The sequence below is a fragment of the Phyllobates terribilis genome, unplaced genomic scaffold, assembly GCF_046119375.1.
Source record: "Phyllobates terribilis strain yellow unplaced genomic scaffold, ASM4611937v1 Scaffold_80__1_contigs__length_6766528, whole genome shotgun sequence".
Classification (NCBI taxonomy): Eukaryota; Metazoa; Chordata; class Amphibia; order Anura; family Dendrobatidae; genus Phyllobates; species Phyllobates terribilis.
The window spans coordinates 3126319-3151164 of NW_027362840.1; positions in this window are offsets into that span (position 1 = coordinate 3126319).

Genomic DNA, 24846 nt, shown 5'->3' on the forward strand with positions numbered 1-24846 from the left:
CATTATTTAAGGACTCTGCTGCATTATTTAAGGAATTTGCTGTATTATTTAAGGACTCTGCTGCATTATTTAATAACTCTGCTGCATTATTTAAGGACTCTGCTGCATTATTTAAGCACTCTGCTGCGGTATTTAAGGACTCTGCTGCATTATTTAAGGACTTTGCTGCATTATTTAATGACTCTGCTGCTGTATTTAAGGACTCTGCATTATTACTTAAGGACTTTGTTGCATTATTTAAGGATTCTGCTTCATTATTTAAGGACTTTGTTGCATTATTTAAGGACTCTGCTACATTATTTAAGGAATTAGCTTCATTATTTAAGGACTCTGCTGCATTTTTTAGGGACTTTGTTGCATTATTTAAGGACTCTGCTGCATTATTTAAGGAATTTGCTCCATTATTTAAGGACTCTGCTGCATTATTTAATAACTCTGCTGCATTATTTAAGGACCCTGCTGCATCATTTAAGCACTCTGCTCCGGTATTTAAGGACTCTGCTGCATTATTTAAGGACTTTGCTGCATTATTTAATGACTCTGCTGCGGTATTTAAGGACTCTGCATTATTACTTAAGGACTTTGTTGCATTATTTAAGGATTCTGCTTCGTTATTTAAGGACTTTGTTGCATTATTTAAGGACTCTGCTGCATTATTTAAGTACTTTGCTGCAATATTTAAGGACTCTGCTTCAGTATTTAAGGACTCTGCTGCATTATTTAAAGACTTTGTTGCATTATTTAAGGACGGTGCTGCATTATTTAAGGACTCTGCTGCATTATTTAAGCACTCCGCTGCGGTATTTAAGGACTCTGCTGTGGCACTTAAGAACTCTGCTGCATTATTTAAGGACTTTGCTGAATTATTTAAGTAATCGGCTGCGGTATTTAAGGACTCTGCTGCATTATTTAAGGAATTTGTTGCATTATGTAAGGACTCGGCTGCATTATTTAAGGACTTTGTTGCATTATTTAAGGTCTCTGCTGCATTATTTAATGAATTTGCTACATTATTTAAGGACTCTGCTGCATTATTTAATGACTCTTCTGAAGCTTTTGAGGACTCTGCTGCATTATTTTAGAACTTTGTTGCATTATTTAAGGACTCTGCTGCAGTATTTAAGGAATTTGCTCCATATTTAAGGACTCTGCTGCATTATTTATGGACTTTGCTGCATTATTTAATGACTCTGCTGCATTATTTATGGACTTTGTTGCATTATTTAAGGACTCTGCTGCATTATTTAAGGAATTTGCCGGATTATTTAAGGACTCTGCTGCATTATTTAAGGACTCTGCTGCATTATTTAAGCACTCTGCTGCGGTATTTAAGGACTCTGCTGCATTATTTAAGGACTTTGCTGCATTATTTAAGGACTCTGCTGCGGTATTTAAGGACTCTGCATTATTACTTAAGGACTTTGTTGCATTATTTAAGGATTCTGCTTCATTATTTAAGGACTTTGTTGCATTATCTAAGGACTCTGCTTCATTATTTAAGGACTTTGTTGCATTATTTAAGGACTCTGCTGCATTATTTAAGTACTTTGCTGCAATATTTAAGGACTCTGCTTCAGTATTTAAGGCCTCTGCTGCATTATTTAAAGACTTTGTTGCATTATTTAAGGATTCTGCTGCATTATTTAAGGATTTTGTTGCATTTTTAAGGACTCTGCTACATTATTTAAGGAATTTGCTGCATTATTTAAGGACTCTGCTTCATTATTTAAGGACTCTGCTGCATTATTTAGGGACTTTGTTGCATTATTTAAGGACTCTGCTGCATTATTTAATAACTCTGCTGCATTATTTAAGGACTCTGCTGCATTATTTAAGCACTCTGCTGCGGTATTTAAGGACTCTGCTGCATTATTTAAGGACTTTGCTGCATTATTTAATGACTCTGCTGCTGTATTTAAGAACTCTGCATTATTACTTAAGGACTTTGTTGCATTATTTAAGGATTCTGCTTCATTATTTAAGGACTTTGTTGCATTATTTAAGGACTCTGCTACATTATTTAAGGAATTTGATTCATTATTTAAGGACTCTGCTGCATTTTTTAGGGACTTTGTTGCATTATTTAAGGACTCTGCTGCATTATTTAAGGAATTTGCTGCATTATTTAAGGACTCTGCTGCATTATTTAATAACTCTGCTGCATTATTTAAGGACCCTGCTGCATCATTTAAGCACTCTGCTCCGGTATTTAAGGACTCTGCTTCATTATTTAAGGACTTTGCTGCATTATTTAATGACTCTGCTGCGGTATTTAAGGACTCTGCATTATTACTTAAGGACTTTGTTGCATTATTTAAGGATTCTGCTTCGTTATTTAAGGACTTTGTTGCATTATTTAAGGACTCTGCTGCATTATTTAAGTACTTTGCTGCAATATTTAAGGACTCTGCTTCAGTATTTAAGGACTCTGCTGCATTATTTAAAGACTTTGTTGCATTATTTAAGGACGGTGCTGCATTATTTAAGGACTCTGCTGCATTATTTAAGCACTCCGCTGCGGTATTTAAGGACTCTGCTGTGGCACTTAAGAACTCTGCTGCATTATTTAAGGACTTTGCTGAATTATTTAAGTAATCGGCTGCGGTATTTAAGGACTCTGCTGCATTATTTAAGGAATTTGTTGCATTATGTAAGGACTCGGCTGCATTATTTAAGGACTTTGTTGCATTATTTAAGGTCTCTGCTGCATTATTTAATGAATTTGCTACATTATTTAAGGACTCTGCTGCATTATTTAATGACTCTTCTGAAGCTTTTGAGGACTCTGCTGCATTGTTTTAGAACTGTGTTGCATTATTTAAGGACTCTGCTGCAGTATTTAAGGAATTTGCTCCATATTTAAGGACTCTGCTGCATTATTTATGGACTTTGCTGCATTATTTAATGACTCTGCTGCATTATTTATGGACTTTGTTGCATTATTTAAGGACTCTGCTGCATTATTTAAGGAATTTGCCGCATTATTTAAGGACTCTGCTGCATTATTTAATAACTCTGCTGCATTATTTAAGGACTCTGCTGCATTATTTAAGCACTCTGCTGCGGTATTTAAGGACTCTGCTGCATTATTTAAGGACTTTGCTGCATTATTTAATGACTCTGCTGCGGTATTTAAGGACTCTGCATTATTACTTAAGGAGTTTGTTGCATTATTTAAGGATTCTGCTTCATTATTTAAGGACTTTGTTGCATTATTTAAGGACTCTGCTTCATTATTTAAGGACTTTGTTGCATTATTTAAGGACTCTGCTGCATTATTTAAGTACTTTGCTGCAATATTTAAGGACTCTGCTTCAGTAATTAAGGACTCTGCTGCATTATTTAAAGACTTTGTTGCATTATTTAAGGACTCTGCTGCATTATTTAAGGACTCTGCTGAAGCATTTTAGAACTCTGTTGCATTACTTAAGGACTCTGCTGCATTATTTAAGGCCTTTGTTGCATTATTTAAGGACTCTGCTTCAGTATTTAAGGACTCTGCTGCATTATTTAAGGACTTTGCTGCATTATTTAAGGATTCTGCTGCATTATTTAAGGATTTTGTTGCATTTTTAAGGACTCTGCTACATTATTTAAGGAATTTGCTGCATTATTTAAGGACTCTGCTTCATTATGTAAGGACTCTGCTGCATTATTTAGGGACTTTTTTGCATTATTTAAGGACTCTGCTGCATTATTTAAGGAATTTGCTGTATTATTTAAGGACTCTGCTGCATTATTTAATAACTCTGCTGCATTATTTAAGGACTCTGCTGCATTATTTAAGCACTCTGCTGCGGTATTTAAGGACTCTGCTGCATTATTTAAGGACTTTGCTGCATTCTTTAATGACTCTGCTGCGGTATTTAAGGACTCTGCATTATTACTTAAGGAGTTTGTTGCATTATTTAAGGATTCTGCTTCATTATTTAAGGACTTTGTTGCATTATTTAAGGACTCTGCTTCATTATTTAAGGACTTTGTTGCATTATTTAAGGACTCTGCTGCATTATTTAAGTACTTTGCTGCAATATTTAAGGACTCTGCTTCAGTAATTAAGGACTCTGCTGCATTATTTAAAGACTTTGTTGCATTATTTAAGGACTCTGCTGCATTATTTAAGGACTCTGCTGAAGCATTTTAGAACTCTGTTGCATTACTTAAGGACTCTGCTGCATTATTTAAGGCCTTTGTTGCATTATTTAAGGACTCTGCTTCAGTATTTAAGGACTCTGCTGCATTATTTAAGGACTTTGCTGCATTATTTAAGGATTCTGCTGCATTATTTAAGGATTTTGTTGCATTTTTAAGGACTCTGCTACATTATTTAAGGAATTTGCTGCATTATTTAAGGACTCTGCTTCATTATGTAAGGACTCTGCTGCATTATTTAGGGACTTTTTTGCATTATTTAAGGACTCTGCTGCATTATTTAAGGAATTTGCTGTATTATTTAAGGACTCTGCTGCATTATTTAAGGACTTTGCTGCATTATTTAATGACTCTGCTGCTGTATTTAAGGACTCTGCATTATTACTTAAGGACTTTGTTGCATTATTTAAGGATTCTGCTTCATTATTTAAGGACTTTGTTGCATTATTTAAGGACTCTGCTACATTATTTAAGGAATTTGCTTCATTATTTAAGGACTCTGCTGCATTTTTTAGGGACTTTGTTGCATTATTTAAGGACTCTGCTGCATTATTTAAGGAATTTGCTCCATTATTTAAGGACTCTGCTGCATTATTTAATAACTCTGCTGCATTATTTAAGGACCCTGCTGCATCATTTAAGCACTCTGCTCCGGTATTTAAGGACTCTGCTGCATTATTTAAGGACTTTGCTGCATTATTTAATGACTCTGCTGCGGTATTTAAGGACTCTGCATTATTACTTAAGGACTTTGTTGCATTATTTAAGGATTCTGCTTCGTTATTTAAGGACTTTGTTGCATTATTTAAGGACTCTGCTGCATTATTTATGGACTTTGTTGCATTATTTAAGGACTCTGCTGCATTATTTAAGGAATTTGCTGTATTATTTAAGGACTCTGCTGCATTATTTAATAACTCTGCTGCATTATTTAAGGACTCTGCTGCATTATTTAAGCACTCTGCTGCGGTATTTAAGGACTCTGCTGCATTATTTAAGGACTTTGCTGCATTATTTAATGACTCTGCTGCGGTATTTAAGGACTCTGCATTATTACTTAAGGAGTTTGTTGCATTATTTAAGGATTCTGCTTCATTATTTAAGGACTTTGTTGCATTATTTAAGGACTCTGCTTCATTATTTAAGGACTTTGTTGCATTATTTAAGGACTCTGCTGCATTATTTAAGTACTTTGCTGCAATATTTAAGGACTCTGCTTCAGTAATTAAGGACTCTGCTGCATTATTTAAAGACTTTGTTGCATTATTTAAGGACTCTGCTGCATTATTTAAGGACTCTGCTGAAGCATTTTAGAACTCTGTTGCATTACTTAAGGACTCTGCTGCATTATTTAAGGCCTTTGTTGCATTATTTAAGGACTCTGCTTCAGTATTTAAGGACTCTGCTGCATTATTTAAGGACTTTGCTGCATTATTTAAGGATTCTGCTGCATTATTTAAGGATTTTGTTGCATTTTTAAGGACTCTGCTACATTATTTAAGGAATTTGCTGCATTATTTAAGGACTCTGCTTCATTATGTAAGGACTCTGCTGCATTATTTAGGGACTTTTTTGCATTATTTAAGGACTCTGCTGCATTATTTAAGGAATTTGCTGTATTATTTAAGGACTCTGCTGCATTATTTAAGGACTTTGCTGCATTATTTAATGACTCTGCTGCTGTATTTAAGGACTCTGCATTATTACTTAAGGACTTTGTTGCATTATTTAAGGATTCTGCTTCATTATTTAAGGACTTTGTTGCATTATTTAAGGACTCTGCTACATTATTTAAGGAATTTGCTTCATTATTTAAGGACTCTGCTGCATTTTTTAGGGACTTTGTTGCATTATTTAAGGACTCTGCTGCATTATTTAAGGAATTTGCTCCATTATTTAAGGACTCTGCTGCATTATTTAATAACTCTGCTGCATTATTTAAGGACCCTGCTGCATCATTTAAGCACTCTGCTCCGGTATTTAAGGACTCTGCTGCATTATTTAAGGACTTTGCTGCATTATTTAATGACTCTGCTGCGGTATTTAAGGACTCTGCATTATTACTTAAGGACTTTGTTGCATTATTTAAGGATTCTGCTTCGTTATTTAAGGACTTTGTTGCATTATTTAAGGACTCTGCTGCATTATTTAAGTACTTTGCTGCAATATTTAAGGACTCTGCTTCAGTATTTAAGGACTCTGCTGCATTATTTAAAGACTTTGTTGCATTATTTAAGGACGGTGCTGCATTATTTAAGGACTCTGCTGCATTATTTAAGCACTCCGCTGCGGTATTTAAGGACTCTGCTGTGGCACTTAAGAACTCTGCTGCATTATTTAAGGACTTTGCTGAATTATTTAAGTAATCGGCTGCGGTATTTAAGGACTCTGCTGCATTATTTAAGGAATTTGTTGCATTATGTAAGGACTCGGCTGCATTATTTAAGGACTTTGTTGCATTATTTAAGGTCTCTGCTGCATTATTTAATGAATTTGCTACATTATTTAAGGACTCTGCTGCATTATTTAATGACTCTTCTGAAGCTTTTGAGGACTCTGCTGCATTATTTTAGAACTTTGTTGCATTATTTAAGGACTCTGCTGCAGTATTTAAGGAATTTGCTCCATATTTAAGGACTCTGCTGCATTATTTATGGACTTTGCTGCATTATTTAATGACTCTGCTGCATTATTTATGGACTTTGTTGCATTATTTAAGGACTCTGCTGCATTATTTAAGGAATTTGCCGGATTATTTAAGGACTCTGCTGCATTATTTAATAACTCTGCTGCATTATTTAAGGACTCTGCTGCATTATTTAAGCACTCTGCTGCGGTATTTAAGGACTCTGCTGCATTATTTAAGGACTTTGCTGCATTATTTAAGGACTCTGCTGCGGTATTTAAGGACTCTGCATTATTACTTAAGGACTTTGTTGCATTATTTAAGGATTCTGCTTCATTATTTAAGGACTTTGTTGCATTATCTAAGGACTCTGCTTCATTATTTAAGGACTTTGTTGCATTATTTAAGGACTCTGCTGCATTATTTAAGTACTTTGCTGCAATATTTAAGGACTCTGCTTCAGTATTTAAGGCCTCTGCTGCATTATTTAAAGACTTTGTTGCATTATTTAAGGATTCTGCTGCATTATTTAAGGATTTTGTTGCATTTTTAAGGACTCTGCTACATTATTTAAGGAATTTGCTGCATTATTTAAGGACTCTGCTTCATTATTTAAGGACTCTGCTGCATTATTTAGGGACTTTGTTGCATTATTTAAGGACTCTGCTGCATTATTTAATAACTCTGCTGCATTATTTAAGGACTCTGCTGCATTATTTAAGCACTCTGCTGCGGTATTTAAGGACTCTGCTGCATTATTTAAGGACTTTGCTGCATTATTTAATGACTCTGCTGCTGTATTTAAGAACTCTGCATTATTACTTAAGGACTTTGTTGCATTATTTAAGGATTCTGCTTCATTATTTAAGGACTTTGTTGCATTATTTAAGGACTCTGCTCCATTATTTAAGGAATTTGCTTCATTATTTAAGGACTCTGCTGCATTTTTTAGGGACTTTGTTGCATTATTTAAGGACTCTGCTGCATTATTTAAGGAATTTGCTGCATTATTTAAGGACTCTGCTGCATTATTTAATAACTCTGCTGCATTATTTAAGGACCCTGCTGCATCATTTAAGCACTCTGCTCCGGTATTTAAGGACTCTGCTTCATTATTTAAGGACTTTGCTGCATTATTTAATGACTCTGCTGCGGTATTTAAGGACTCTGCATTATTACTTAAGGACTTTGTTGCATTATTTAAGGATTCTGCTTCATTATTTAAGGACTTTGTTGCATTATTTAAGGACTCTGCTGCATTATTTAAGTACTTTGCTGCAATATTTAAGGACTCTGCTTCAGTATTTAAGGACTCTGCTGCATTATTTAAAGACTTTGTTGCATTATTTAAGGACGGTGCTGCATTATTTAAGGACTCTGCTGCATTATTTAAGCACTCCGCTGCGGTATTTAAGGACTCTGCTGTGGCACTAAAGAACTCTGCTGCATTATTTAAGGACTTTGCTGAATTATTTAAGTAATCGGCTGCGGTATTTAAGGACTCTGCTGCATTATTTAAGGAATTTGTTGCATTATGTAAGGACTCGGCTGCATTATTTAAGGACTTTGTTGCATTATTTAAGGTCTCTGCTGCATTATTTAATGAATTTGCTACATTATTTAAGGACTCTGCTGCATTATTTAATGACTCTTCTGAAGCTTTTGAGGACTCTGCTGCATTATTTTAGAACTTTGTTGCATTATTTAAGGACTCTGCTGCAGTATTTAAGGAATTTCCTCCATATTTAAGGACTCTGCTGCATTATTTATGGACTTTGCTGCATTATTTAATGACTCTGCTGCATTATTTATGGACTTTGTTGCATTATTTAAGGACTCTGCTGCATTATTTAAGGACTTTGCTGCATTATTTAATGACTCTGCTGCGGTATTTAAGGACTCTGCATTATTACTTAAGGACTTTGTTGCATTATTTAAGGATTCTGCTTCATTATTTAAGGACTTTGTTGCATTATTTAAGGACTCTGCTTCATTATTTAAGGACTTTGTTGCATTATTTAAGGACTCTGCTGCATTATTTAAGTACTTTGCTGCAATATTTAAGGACTCTGCTTCAGTATTTAAGGACTCTGCTGCATTATTTAAAGACTTTGTTGCATTATTTAAGGACTCTGCTGCATTATTTAAGGACTCTGCTGAAGCATTTTAGAACTCTGTTGCATTACTTAAGGACTCTGCTGCTTTATTTAAGGCCTTTGTTGCATTTTTTAAGGACTCTGCTTTAGTATTTAAGGACTCTGCTGCATTATTTAAGGACTTTGCTGCATTATTTAAGGATTCTGCTGCATTATTTAAGAATTTTGTTGCATTTTTTAAGGACTCTGCTACATTATTTAAGGAATTTGCTGCATTATTTAAGGACTCTGCTTCATTATTTAAGGACTCTGCTGCATTATTTAGGGACTTTGTTGCATTATTTAAGGACTCTGCTGCATTATTTAAGGAATTTGCTGTATTATTTAAGGACTCTGCTGCATTATTTAATAACTCTGCTGCATTATTTAAGGACTCTGCTGCATTATTTAAGCACTCTGCTGCGGTATTTAAGGATTCTGCTGCATTATTTAAGGACTTTGCTGCATTATTTAATGACTGCTGCTGTATTTAAGGACTCTGCATTATTACTTAAGGACTTTGTTGCATTATTTAAGAATTCTGCTTCATTATTTAAGGACTTTGTTTCATTATTTAAGGACTCTGCTACATTATTTAAGGAATTTGCTTCATTATTTAAGGACTCTGCTGCATTTTTTAGGGACTTTGTTGCATTATTTAAGGACTCTGCTGCAATATTTAAGGAATTTGCTGCATTATTTAAGGACTCTGCTGCATTATTTAATAACTCTGCTGCATCATTTAAGGACCCTGCTGCATGATTTAAGCACTCTGCTCCGGTATTTAAGGACTCTGCTGCATTATTTAAGGACTTTGCTGCATTATTTAATGACTCTGCTGCGGTATTTAAGGACTCTGCATTATTACTTAAGGACTTTGTTGCATTATTTAAGGATTCTGCTTCATTATTTAAGGACTTTGTTGCATTATTTAAGGACTCTGCTGCATTATTTAAGTACTTTGCTGCAATATTTAAGGACTCTGCTTCAGTATTTAAGGACTCTGCTGCATTATTTAAAGACTTTGTTGCATTATTTAAGGACGGTGCTGCATTATTTAAGGACTCTGCTGCATTATTTAAGCACTCCGCTGCGGTATTTAAGGACTCTGCTGTGGCACTTAAGAACTCTGCTGCATTATTTAAGGACATTGCTGAATTATTTAAGTAATCGGCTGCGGTATTTAAGGACTCTGCTGCATTATTTAAGGAATTTGTTGCATTATGTAAGGACTCGGCTGCATTATTTAAGGACTTTGTTGCATTATTTAAGGTCTCTGCTGCATTATTTAATGAATTTGCTACATTATTTAAGGACTCTGCTGCATTATTTAATGACTCTTCTGAAGCTTTTGAGGACTCTGCTGCATTGTTTTAGAACTTTGTTGCATTATTTAAGGACTCTGCTGCAGTATTTAAGGAATTTGCTCCATATTTAAGGATTCTGCTGCATTATTTATGGACTTTGCTGCATTATTTAATGACTCTGCTGCATTATTTATGGACTTTGTTGCATTATTTAAGGACTCTGCTGCATTATTTAATAACTCTGCTGCATTATTTAAGGACTCTGCTGCATTATTTAAGCACTCTGCTGCGGTATTTAAGGACTCTGCTGCATTATTTAAGGACTTTGCTGCATTATTTAATGACTCTGCTGCGGTATTTAAGGACTCTGCATTATTACTTAAGGAGTTTGTTGCATTATTTAAGGATTCTGCTTCATTATTTAAGGACTTTGTTGCTTTATTTAAGGACTCTGCTTCATTATTTAAGGACTTTGTTGCATTATTTAAGGACTCTGCTGCATTATTTAAGTACTTTGCTGCAATATTTAAGGACTCTGCTTCAGTAATTAAGGACTCTGCTGCATTATTTAAAGACTTTGTTGCATTATTTAAGGACTCTGCTGCATTATTTAAGGACTCTGCTGAAGCATTTTAGAACTCTGTTGCATTACTTAAGGACTCTGCTGCATTATTTAAGGCCTTTGTTGCATTATTTAAGGACTCTGCTTCAGTATTTAAGGACTCTGCTGCATTATTTAAGGACTTTGCTGCATTATTTAAGGATTCTGCTGCATTATTTAAGGATTTTGTTGCATTTTTTAAGGACTCTGCTACATTATTTAAGGAATTTGCTGCATTATTTAAGGACTCTGCTTCATTATTTAAGGACTCTGCTACATTATTTAGGGACTTTGTTGCATTATTTAAGGACTCTGCTGCATTATTTAAGGAATTTGCTGCTTTATTTAAGGACTCTGCTGCATTATTTAATAACTCTGCTGCATTATTTAAGGACTCTGCTGCATTATTTAAGCACTCTGCTGCGGTATTTAAGGACTCTGCTGCATTATTTAAGGACTTTGCTTCATTATTTAATGACTCTGCTGCTGTATTTAAGGGCTCTGCATTATTACTTAAGGACTTTGTTGCATTATTTAAGGATTCTGCTTCATTATTTAAGGACTTTGTTGCATTATTTAAGGACTGTGCTGCATTATTTAAAGACTTTGTTGCATTATTTAAGGACGGTGCTGCATTATTTAAGCACTCTGCTGCGGTATTTAAGGACTCTGCTGCATTATTTAAGGACTTTGCTGCATTATTTAATGACTCTGCTGTGGTATTTAAGGACTCTGCATTATTACTTAAGGACTTTGTTGCATTATTTAAGGATTCTGCTTCATTATTTAAGGACTTTGTTGCATTATTTAAGGACTCTGCATCATTATTTAAGGACATTGTTGCATTATTTAAGGACTCTGCTGCATTATTTAAAGACTTTGTTGCATTATTTAAGGACGGTGCTGCATTATTTAAGGACTCTGCTGCATTATTTAAGCACTCCGCTGCGGTATTTAAGGACTCTGCTGTGGCACTTAAGAACTCTGCTGCATTATTTAAGGACATTGCTGAATTATTTAAGTAATCGGCTGCGGTATTTAAGGACTCTGCTGCATTATTTAAGGAATTTGTTGCATTATGTAAGGACTCGGCTGCATTATTTAAGGACTTTGTTGCATTATTTAAGGTCTCTGCTGCATTATTTAATGAATTTGCTACATTATTTAAGGACTCTGCTGCATTATTTAATGACTCTTCTGAAGCTTTTGAGGACTCTGCTGCATTGTTTTAGAACTTTGTTGCATTATTTAAGGACTCTGCTGCAGTATTTAAGGAATTTGCTCCATATTTAAGGACTCTGCTGCATTATTTATGGACTTTGCTGCATTATTTAATGACTCTGCTGCATTATTTATGGACTTTGTTGCATTATTTAAGGACTCTGCTGCATTATTTAAGGAATTTGCCGCATTATTTAAGGACTCTGCTGCATTATTTAATAACTCTGCTGCATTATTTAAGGACTCTGCTGCATTATTTAAGCACTCTGCTGCGGTATTTAAGGACTCTGCTGCATTATTTAAGGACTTTGCTGCATTATTTAATGACTCTGCTGCGGTATTTAAGGACTCTGCATTATTACTTAAGGAGTTTGTTGCATTATTTAAGGATTCTGCTTCATTATTTAAGGACTTTGTTGCATTATTTAAGGACTCTGCTTCATTATTTAAGGACTTTGTTGCATTATTTAAGGACTCTGCTGCATTATTTAAGGAATTTGCTGCTTTATTTAAGGACTCTGCTGCATTATTTAATAACTCTGCTGCATTATTTAAGGACTCTGCTGCATTATTTAAGCACTGTGCTGCGGTATTTAAGGACTCTGCTGCATTATTTAAGGACTTTGCTTCATTATTTAATGACTCTGCTGCTGTATTTAAGGGCTCTGCATTATTACTTAAGGACTTTGTTGCATTATTTAAGGATTCTGCTTCATTATTTAAGGACTTTGTTGCATTATTTAAGGACTGTGCTGCATTATTTAAAGACTTTGTTGCATTATTTAAGGACGGTGCTGCATTATTTAAGCACTCTGCTGCGGTATTTAAGGACTCTGCTGCATTATTTAATGACTTTGCTGCATTATTTAATGACTCTGCTGTGGTATTTAAGGACTCTGCATTATTACTTAAGGACTTTGTTGCATTATTTAAGGATTCTGCTTCATTATTTAAGGACTTTGTTTAATTATTTAAGGACTCTGCATCATTATTTAAGGACTTTGTTGCATTATTTAAGGACTCTGCTGCATTATTTAAAGACTTTGTTGCATTATTTAAGGACGGTGCTGCATTATTTAAGGACTCTGCTGCATTATTTAAGCACTCCGCTGCGGTATTTAAGGACTCTGCTGTGGCACTTAAGAACTCTGCTGCATTATTTAAGGACATTGCTGAATTATTTAAGTAATCGGCTGCGGTATTTAAGGACTCTGCTGCATTATTTAAGGAATTTGTTGCATTATGTAAGGACTCGGCTGCATTATTTAAGGACTTTGTTGCATTATTTAAGGTCTCTGCTGCATTATTTAATGAATTTGCTACATTATTTAAGGACTCTGCTGCATTATTTAATGACTCTTCTGAAGCTTTTGAGGACTCTGCTGCATTGTTTTAGAACTTTGTTGCATTATTTAAGGACTCTGCTGCAGTATTTAAGGAATTTGCTCCATATTTAAGGACTCTGCTGCATTATTTATGGACTTTGCTGCATTATTTAATGACTCTGCTGCATTATTTATGGACTTTGTTGCATTATTTAAGGACTCTGCTGCATTATTTAAGGAATTTGCCGCATTATTTAAGGACTCTGCTGCATTATTTAATAACTCTGCTGCATTATTTAAGGACTCTGCTGCATTATTTAAGCACTCTGCTGCGGTATTTAAGGACTCTGCTGCATTATTTAAGGACTTTGCTGCATTATTTAATGACTCTGCTGCGGTATTTAAGGACTCTGCATTATTACTTAAGGAGTTTGTTGCATTATTTAAGGATTCTGCTTCATTATTTAAGGACTTTGTTGCATTATTTAAGGACTCTGCTTCATTATTTAAGGACTTTGTTGCATTATTTAAGGACTCTGCTGCATTATTTAAGTACTTTGCTGCAATATTTAAGGACTCTGCTTCAGTAATTAAGGACTCTGCTGCATTATTTAAAGACTTTGTTGCATTATTTAAGGACTCTGCTGCATTATTTAAGGACTCTGCTGAAGCATTTTAGAACTCTGTTGCATTACTTAAGGACTCTGCTGCATTATTTAAGGCCTTTGTTGCATTATTTAAGGACTCTGCTTCAGTATTTAAGGACTCTGCTGCATTATTTAAGGACTTTGCTGCATTATTTAAGGATTCTGCTGCATTATTTAAGGATTTTGTTGCATTTTTAAGGACTCTGCTACATTATTTAAGGAATTTGCTGCATTATTTAAGGACTCTGCTTCATTATGTAAGGACTCTGCTGCATTATTTAGGGACTTTGTTGCATTATTTAAGGACTCTGCTGCATTATTTAAGGAATTTGCTGTATTATTTAAGGACTCTGCTGCATTATTTAATAACTCTGCTGCATTATTTAAGGACTCTGCTGCATTATTTAAGCACTCTGCTGCGGTATTTAAGGACTCTGCTGCATTATTTAAGGACTTTGCTGCATTATTTAATGACTCTGCTGCTGTATTTAAGGACTCTGCATTATTACTTAAGGACTTTGTTGCATTATTTAAGGATTCTGCTTCATTATTTAAGGACTTTGTTGCATTATTTAAGGACTCTGCTACATTATTTAAGGAATTTGCTTCATTATTTAAGGACTCTGCTGCATTTTTTAGGGACTTTGTTGCATTATTTAAGGACTCTGCTGCATTATTTAAGGAATTTGCTCCATTATTTAAGGACTCTGCTGCATTATTTAATAACTCTGCTGCATTATTTAAGGACCCTGCTGCATCATTTAAGCACTCTGCTCCGGTATTTAAGGACTCTGCTGCATTATTTAAGGACTCTGCTGCGGTATTTAAGGACTCTGCATTATTACTTAAGGACTTTGTTGCATTATTTAAGGATTCTGCTTCGTTATTTAAGGACTTTGTTGCATTATTTAAGGACTCTGCTGCATTATTTAAGTACTTTGCTGCAATATTTAAGGACTCTGCTTCAGTATTTAAGGACTCTGCTGCATTATTTAAAGACTTTGTTGCATTATTTAAGGACGGTGCTGCATTATTTAAGGACTCTGCTGCATTATTTAAGCACTCCGCTGCGGTATTTAAGGACTCTGCTGTGGCACTTAAGAACTCTGCTGCATTATTTAAGGACTTTGCTGAATTATTTAAGTAATCGGCTGCGGTATTTAAGGACTCTGCTGCATTATTTAAGGAATTTGTTGCATTATGTAAGGACTCGGCTGCATTATTTAAGGACTTTGTTGCATTATTTAAGGTCTCTGCTGCATTATTTAATGAATTTGCTACATTATTTAAGGACTCTGCTGCATTATTTAATGACTCTTCTGAAGCTTTTGAGGACTCTGCTGCATTATTTTAGAACTTTGTTGCATTATTTAAGGACTCTGCTGCAGTATTTAAGGAATTTGCTCCATATTTAAGGACTCTGCTGCATTATTTATGGACTTTGCTGCATTATTTAATGACTCTGCTGCATTATTTATGGACTTTGTTGCATTATTTAAGGACTCTGCTGCATTATTTAAGGAATTTGCCGGATTATTTAAGGACTCTGCTGCATTATTTAATAACTCTGCTGCATTATTTAAGGACTCTGCTGCATTATTTAAGCACTCTGCTGCGGTATTTAAGGACTCTGCTGCATTATTTAAGGACTTTGCTGCATTATTTAAGGACTCTGCTGCGGTATTTAAGGACTCTGCATTATTACTTAAGGAGTTTGTTGCATTATTTAAGGATTCTGCTTCATTATTTAAGGACTTTGTTGCATTATTTAAGGACTCTGCTTCATTATTTAAGGACTTTGTTGCATTATTTAAGGACTCTGCTGCATTATTTAAGTACTTTGCTGCAATATTTAAGGACTCTGCTTCAGTAATTAAGGACTCTGCTGCATTATTTAAAGACTTTGTTGCATTATTTAAGGACTCTGCTGCATTATTTAAGGACTCTGCTGAAGCATTTTAGAACTCTGTTGCATTACTTAAGGACTCTGCTGCATTATTTAAGGCCTTTGTTGCATTATTTAAGGACTCTGCTTCAGTATTTAAGGACTCTGCTGCATTATTTAAGGACTTTGCTGCATTATTTAAGGATTCTGCTGCATTATTTAAGGATTTTGTTGCATTTTTAAGGACTCTGCTACATTATTTAAGGAATTTGCTGCATTATTTAAGGACTCTGCTTCATTATGTAAGGACTCTGCTGCATTATTTAGGGACTTTGTTGCATTATTTAAGGACTCTGCTGCATTATTTAAGGAATTTGCTGTATTATTTAAGGACTCTGCTGCATTATTTAATAACTCTGCTGCATTATTTAAGGACTCTGCTGCATTATTTAAGCACTCTGCTGCGGTATTTAAGGACTCTGCTGCATTATTTAAGGACTTTGCTGCATTATTTAATGACTCTGCTGCTGTATTTAAGGACTCTGCATTATTACTTAAGGACTTTGTTGCATTATTTAAGGATTCTGCTTCATTATTTAAGGACTTTGTTGCATTATTTAAGGACTCTGCTACATTATTTAAGGAATTTGCTTCATTATTTAAGGACTCTGCTGCATTTTTTAGGGACTTTGTTGCATTATTTAAGGACTCTGCTGCATTATTTAAGGAATTTGCTCCATTATTTAAGGACTCTGCTGCATTATTTAATAACTCTGCTGCATTATTTAAGGACCCTGCTGCATCATTTAAGCACTCTGCTCCGGTATTTAAGGACTCTGCTGCATTATTTAAGGACTCTGCTGCGGTATTTAAGGACTCTGCATTATTACTTAAGGACTTTGTTGCATTATTTAAGGATTCTGCTTCGTTATTTAAGGACTTTGTTGCATTATTTAAGGACTCTGCTGCATTATTTAAGTACTTTGCTGCAATATTTAAGGACTCTGCTTCAGTATTTAAGGACTCTGCTGCATTATTTAAAGACTTTGTTGCATTATTTAAGGACGGTGCTGCATTATTTAAGGACTCTGCTGCATTATTTAAGCACTCCGCTGCGGTATTTAAGGACTCTGCTGTGGCACTTAAGAACTCTGCTGCATTATTTAAGGACTTTGCTGAATTATTTAAGTAATCGGCTGCGGTATTTAAGGACTCTGCTGCATTATTTAAGGAATTTGTTGCATTATGTAAGGACTCGGCTGCATTATTTAAGGACTTTGTTGCATTATTTAAGGTCTCTGCTGCATTATTTAATGAATTTGCTACATTATTTAAGGACTCTGCTGCATTATTTAATGACTCTTCTGAAGCTTTTGAGGACTCTGCTGCATTATTTTAGAACTTTGTTGCATTATTTAAGGACTCTGCTGCAGTATTTAAGGAATTTGCTCCATATTTAAGGACTCTGCTGCATTATTTATGGACTTTGCTGCATTATTTAATGACTCTGCTGCATTATTTATGGACTTTGTTGCATTATTTAAGGACTCTGCTGCATTATTTAAGGAATTTGCCGGATTATTTAAGGACTCTGCTGCATTATTTAATAACTCTGCTGCATTATTTAAGGACTCTGCTGCATTATTTAAGCACTCTGCTGCGGTATTTAAGGACTCTGCTGCATTATTTAAGGACTTTGCTGCATTATTTAAGGACTCTGCTGCGGTATTTAAGGACTCTGCATTATTACTTAAGGACTTTGTTGCATTATTTAAGGATTCTGCTTCATTATTTAAGGACTTTGTTGCATTATTTAAGGACTCTGCTTCATTATTTAAGGACTTTGTTGCATTATTTAAGGACTCTGCTGCATTATTTAAGTACTTTGCTGCAATATTTAAGGACTCTGCTTCAGTATTTAAGGACTCTGCTGCATTATTTAAAGACTTTGTTGCATTATTTAAGGACTCTGCTGCATTATTTAAGGACTCTGCTGAAGCATTTTAGAACTCTGTTGCATTACTTAAGGACTCTGCTGCTTTATTTAAGGCCTTTGTTGCATTTTTTAAGGACTCTGCTTTAGTATTTAAGGACTCTGCTGCATTATTTAAGGACTTTGCTGCATTATTTAAGGATTCTGCTGCATTATTTAAGAATTTTGTTGCATTTTTTAAGGACTCTGCTACATTATTTAAGGAATTTGCTGCATTATTTAAGGACTCTGCTTCATTATTTAAGGACTCTGCTGCATTATTTAGGGACTTTGTTGCATTATTTAAGGACTCTGCTGCATTATTTAAGGAATTTGCTGTATTATTTAAGGACTCTGCTGCATTATTTAATAACTCTGCTGCATTATTTAAGGACTCTGCTGCATTATTTAAGCACTCTGCTGCGGTATTTAAGGATTCTGCTGCATTATTTAAGGACTTTGCTGCATTATTTAATGACTGCTGCTGTATTTAAGGACTCTGCATTATTACTTAAGGACTTTGTTGCATTATTTAAGAATTCTGCTTCATTATTTAAGGACTTTGTTTCATTATTTAAGGACTCTGCTACATTATTTAATGAATTTGCTTCATTATTTAAGGACTCTGCTGCATTTTTTAGGGACTTTGTTGCATTATTTAAGGACTCTGCTGCAATATTTAAGGAATTTGCTGCATTATTTAAGGACTCTGCTGCATTATTTAATAACTCTGCTGCATCATTTAAGGACCCTGCTGCATGATTTAAGCACTCTGCTCCGGTATTTAAGGACTCTGCTGCATTATTTAAGGACTTTGCTGCATTATTTAATGACTCTTCTGAAGCTTTTGAGGACTCTGCTGCATTATTTTAGAACTTTGTTGCATTATTTAAGGACTCTGCTGCAGTATTTAAGGAATTTGCTCCATATTTAAGGACTCTGCTGCATTATTTATGGACTTTGCTGCATTATTTAATGACTCTGCTGCATTATTTATGGACTTTGTTGCATTATTTAAGGACTCTGCTGCATTATTTAAGGACTTTGCTGCATTATTTAATGACTCTGCTGCGGTATTTAAGGACTCTGCATTATTACTTAAGGACTTTGTTGCATTATTTAAGGATTCTGCTTCATTATTTAAGGACTTTGTTGCATTATTTAAGGACTCTGCTTCATTATTTAAGGACTTTGTTGCATTATTTAAGGACTCTGCTGCATTATTTAAGTACTTTGCTGCAATATTTAAGGACTCTGCTTCAGTATTTAAGGACTCTGCTGCATTATTTAAAGACTTTGTTGCATTATTTAAGGACTCTGCTGCATTATTTAAGGACTCTGCTGAAGCATTTTAGAACTCTGTTGCATTACTTAAGGACTCTGCTGCTTTATTTAAGGCCTTTGTTGCATTTTTTAAGGACTCTGCTTTAGTATTTAAGGACTCTGCTGCATTATTTAAGGACTTTGCTGCATTATTTAAGGATTCTGCTGCATTATTTAAGAATTTTGTTGCATTTTTTAAGGACTCTGCTACATTATTTAAGGAATTTGCTGCATTATTTAAGGACTCTGCTTCATTATTTAAGGACTCTGCTGCATTATTTAGGGACTTTGTTGCATTATTTAAGGACTCTGCTGCATTATTTAAGGAATTTGCTGTATTATTTAAGGACTCTGCTGCATTATTTAATAACTCTGCTGCATTATTTAAGGACTCTGCTGCATTATTTAAGCACTCTGCTGCGGTATTTAAGGATTCTGCTGCATTATTTAAGGACTTTGCTGCATTATTTAATGACTGCTGCTGTATTTAAGGACTCTGCATTATTACTTAAGGACTTTGTTGCATTATTTAAGAATTCTGCTTCATTATTTAAGGACTTTGTTTCATTATTTAAGGACTCTGCTACATTATTTAAGGAATTTGCTTCATTATTTAAGGACTCTGCTGCATTTTTTAGGGACTTTGTTGCATTATTTAAGGACTCTGCTGCAATATTTAAGGAATTTGCTGCATTATTTAAGGACTCTGCTGCATTATTTAATAACTCTGCTGCATCATTTAAGGACCCTGCTGCATTATTTAAGCACTCTGCTGCGGTATTTAAGGACTCTGCTGCATTATTTAAGGACTTTGCTTCATTATTTAATGACTCTGCTGCTGTATTTAAGGGCTCTGCATTATTACTTAAGGACTTTGTTGCATTATTTAAGGATTCTGCTTCATTATTTAAGGACTTTGTTGCATTATTTAAGGACTGTGCTGCATTATTTAAAGACTTTGTTGCATTATTTAAGGACGGTGCTGCATTATTTAAGCACTCTGCTGCGGTATTTAAGGACTCTGCTGCATTATTTAATGACTTTGCTGCATTATTTAATGACTCTGCTGTGGTATTTAAGGACTCTGCATTATTACTTAAGGACTTTGTTGCATTATTTAAGGATTCTGCTTCATTATTTAAGGACTTTGTTTAATTATTTAAGGACTCTGCATCATTATTTAAGGACTTTGTTGCATTATTTAAGGACTCTGCTGCATTATTTAAAGACTTTGTTGCATTATTTAAGGACGGTGCTGCATTATTTAAGGACTCTGCTGCATTATTTAAGCACTCCGCTGCGGTATTTAAGGACTCTGCTGTGGCACTTAAGAACTCTGCTGCATTATTTAAGGACATTGCTGAATTATTTAAGTAATCGGCTGCGGTATTTAAGGACTCTGCTGCATTATTTAAGGAATTTGTTGCATTATGTAAGGACTCGGCTGCATTATTTAAGGACTTTGTTGCATTATTTAAGGTCTCTGCTGCATTATTTAATGAATTTGCTACATTATTTAAGGACTCTGCTGCATTATTTAATGACTCTTCTGAAGCTTTTGAGGACTCTGCTGCATTGTTTTAGAACTTTGTTGCATTATTTAAGGACTCTGCTGCAGTATTTAAGGAATTTGCTCCATATTTAAGGACTCTGCTGCATTATTTATGGACTTTGCTGCATTATTTAATGACTCTGCTGCATTATTTATGGACTTTGTTGCATTATTTAAGGACTCTGCTGCATTATTTAAGGAATTTGCCGCATTATTTAAGGACTCTGCTGCATTATTTAATAACTCTGCTGCATTATTTAAGGACTCTGCTGCATTATTTAAGCACTCTGCTGCGGTATTTAAGGACTCTGCTGCATTATTTAAGGACTTTGCTGCATTATTTAATGACTCTGCTGCGGTATTTAAGGACTCTGCATTATTACTTAAGGAGTTTGTTGCATTATTTAAGGATTCTGCTTCATTATTTAAGGACTTTGTTGCATTATTTAAGGACTCTGCTTCATTATTTAAGGACTTTGTTGCATTATTTAAGGACTCTGCTGCATTATTTAAGGACTTTGCTGCAATATTTAAGGAATCTGCTTCAGTAATTAAGGACTCTGCTGCATTATTTAAAGACTTTGTTGCATTATTTAAGGACTCTGCTGCATTATTTAAGGACTCTGCTGAAGCATTTTAGAACTCTGTTGCATTACTTAAGGACTCTGCTGCATTATTTAAGGCCTTTGTTGCATTATTTAAGGACTCTGCTTCAGTATTTAAGGACTCTGCTGCATTATTTAAGGACTTTGCTGCATTATTTAAGGATTCTGCTGCATTATTTAAGGATTTTGTTGCATTTTTTAAGGACTCTGCTACATTATTTAAGGAATTTGCTGCATTATTTAAGGACTCTGCTTCATTATTTAAGGACTCTGCTACATTATTTAGGGACTTTGTTGCATTATTTAAGGACTCTTCTGCATTATTTAAGGAATATGCTGCTTTATTTAAGGACTCTGCTGCATTATTTAATAACTCTGCTGCATTATTTAAGGACTCTGCTGCATTATTTAAGCACTCTGCTGCGGTATTTAAGGACTCTGCTGCATTATTTAAGGACTTTGCTGCATTATTTAATGACTCTGCTGCTGTATTTAAGGACTCTGCATTATTACTTAAGGACTTTGTTGCATTATTTAAGGATTCTGCTTCATTATTTAAGGACTTTGTTGCATTATTTAAGGACTCTGCTACATTATTTAAGGAATTTGCTTCATTATTTAAGGACTCTGCTGCATTTTTTAGGGACTTTGTTGCATTATTTAAGGACTCTGCTGCATTATTTAAGGAATTTGCTCCATTATTTAAGGACTCTGCTGCATTATTTAATAACTCTGCTGCATTATTTAAGGACCCTGCTGCATCATTTAAGCACTCTGCTCCGGTATTTAAGGACTCTGCTGCATTATTTAAGGACTCTGCTGCGGTATTTAAGGACTCTGCATTATTACTTAAGGACTTTGTTGCATTATTTAAGGATTCTGCTTCGTTATTTAAGGACTTTGTTGCATTATTTAAGGACTCTGCTGCATTATTTAAGTACTTTGCTGCAATATTTAAGGACTCTGCTTCAGTATTTAATGACTCTGCTGCATTATTTAAATACTTTGTTGCATTATTTAAGGACGGTGCTGCTTTATTTAAGGACTCTGCTGCATTATTTAAGCACTCCGCTGCAGTATTTAAGGACTCTGCTGTGGCACTTAAGAACTCTGCTGCATTATTTAAGGAATTTGCTGTATTATTTAAGGACTCTGCTGCATTATTTAATAACTCTGCTGCATTATTTAAGGACTCTGCTGCATTATTTAAGCACTCTGCTGCGGTATTTAAGGATTCTGCTGCATTATTTAAGGACTTTGCTGCATTATTTAATGACTGCTGCTGTATTTAAGGACTCTGCATTATTACTTAAGGACTTTGTTGCATTATTTAAGAATTCTGCTTCATTATTTAAGGACTTTGTTTCATTATTTAAGGACTCTGCTACATTATTTAAGGAATTTGCTTCATTATTTAAGGACTCTGCTGCATTTTTTAGGGACTTTGTTGCATTATTTAAGGACTCTGCTGCAATATTTAAGGAATTTGCTGCATTATTTAAGGACTCTGCTGCATTATTTAATAACTCTGCTGCATCATTTAAGGACCCTGCTGCATTATTTAAGCACTCTGCTGCGGTATTTAAGGACTCTGCTGCATTATTTAAGGACTTTGCTTCATTATTTAATGACTCTGCTGCTGTATTTAAGGGCTCTGCATTATTACTTAAGGACTTTGTTGCATTATTTAAGGATTCTGCTTCATTATTTAAGGACTTTGTTGCATTATTTAAGGACTGTGCTGCATTATTTAAAGACTTTGTTGCATTATTTAAGGACGGTGCTGCATTATTTAAGCACTCTGCTGCGGTATTTAAGGACTCTGCTGCATTATTTAATGACTTTGCTGCATTATTTAATGACTCTGCTGTGGTATTTAAGGACTCTGCATTATTACTTAAGGACTTTGTTGCATTATTTAAGGATTCTGCTTCATTATTTAAGGACTTTGTTTAATTATTTAAGGACTCTGCATCATTATTTAAGGACTTTGTTGCATTATTTAAGGACTCTGCTGCATTATTTAAAGACTTTGTTGCATTATTTAAGGACGGTGCTGCATTATTTAAGGACTCTGCTGCATTATTTAAGCACTCCGCTGCGGTATTTAAGGACTCTGCTGTGGCACTTAAGAACTCTGCTGCATTATTTAAGGACATTGCTGAATTATTTAAGTAATCGGCTGCGGTATTTAAGGACTCTGCTGCATTATTTAAGGAATTTGTTGCATTATGTAAGGACTCGGCTGCATTATTTAAGGACTTTGTTGCATTATTTAAGGTCTCTGCTGCATTATTTAATGAATTTGCTACATTATTTAAGGACTCTGCTGCATTATTTAATGACTCTTCTGAAGCTTTTGAGGACTCTGCTGCATTGTTTTAGAACTTTGTTGCATTATTTAAGGACTCTGCTGCAGTATTTAAGGAATTTGCTCCATATTTAAGGACTCTGCTGCATTATTTATGGACTTTGCTGCATTATTTAATGACTCTGCTGCATTATTTATGGACTTTGTTGCATTATTTAAGGACTCTGCTGCATTATTTAAGGAATTTGCCGCATTATTTAAGGACTCTGCTGCATTATTTAATAACTCTGCTGCATTATTTAAGGACTCTGCTGCATTATTTAAGCACTCTGCTGCGGTATTTAAGGACTCTGCTGCATTATTTAAGGACTTTGCTGCATTATTTAATGACTCTGCTGCGGTATTTAAGGACTCTGCATTATTACTTAAGGAGTTTGTTGCATTATTTAAGGATTCTGCTTCATTATTTAAGGACTTTGTTGCATTATTTAAGGACTCTGCTTCATTATTTAAGGACTTTGTTGCATTATTTAAGGACTCTGCTGCATTATTTAAGGACTTTGCTGCAATATTTAAGGAATCTGCTTCAGTAATTAAGGACTCTGCTGCATTATTTAAAGACTTTGTTGCATTATTTAAGGACTCTGCTGCATTATTTAAGGACTCTGCTGAAGCATTTTAGAACTCTGTTGCATTACTTAAGGACTCTGCTGCATTATTTAAGGCCTTTGTTGCATTATTTAAGGACTCTGCTTCAGTATTTAAGGACTCTGCTGCATTATTTAAGGACTTTGCTGCATTATTTAAGGATTCTGCTGCATTATTTAAGGATTTTGTTGCATTTTTTAAGGACTCTGCTACATTATTTAAGGAATTTGCTGCATTATTTAAGGACTCTGCTTCATTATTTAAGGACTCTGCTACATTATTTAGGGACTTTGTTGCATTATTTAAGGACTCTTCTGCATTATTTAAGGAATATGCTGCTTTATTTAAGGACTCTGCTGCATTATTTAATAACTCTGCTGCATTATTTAAGGACTCTGCTGCATTATTTAAGCACTCTGCTGCGGTATTTAAGGACTCTGCTGCATTATTTAAGGACTTTGCTGCATTATTTAATGACTCTGCTGCTGTATTTAAGGACTCTGCATTATTACTTAAGGACTTTGTTGCATTATTTA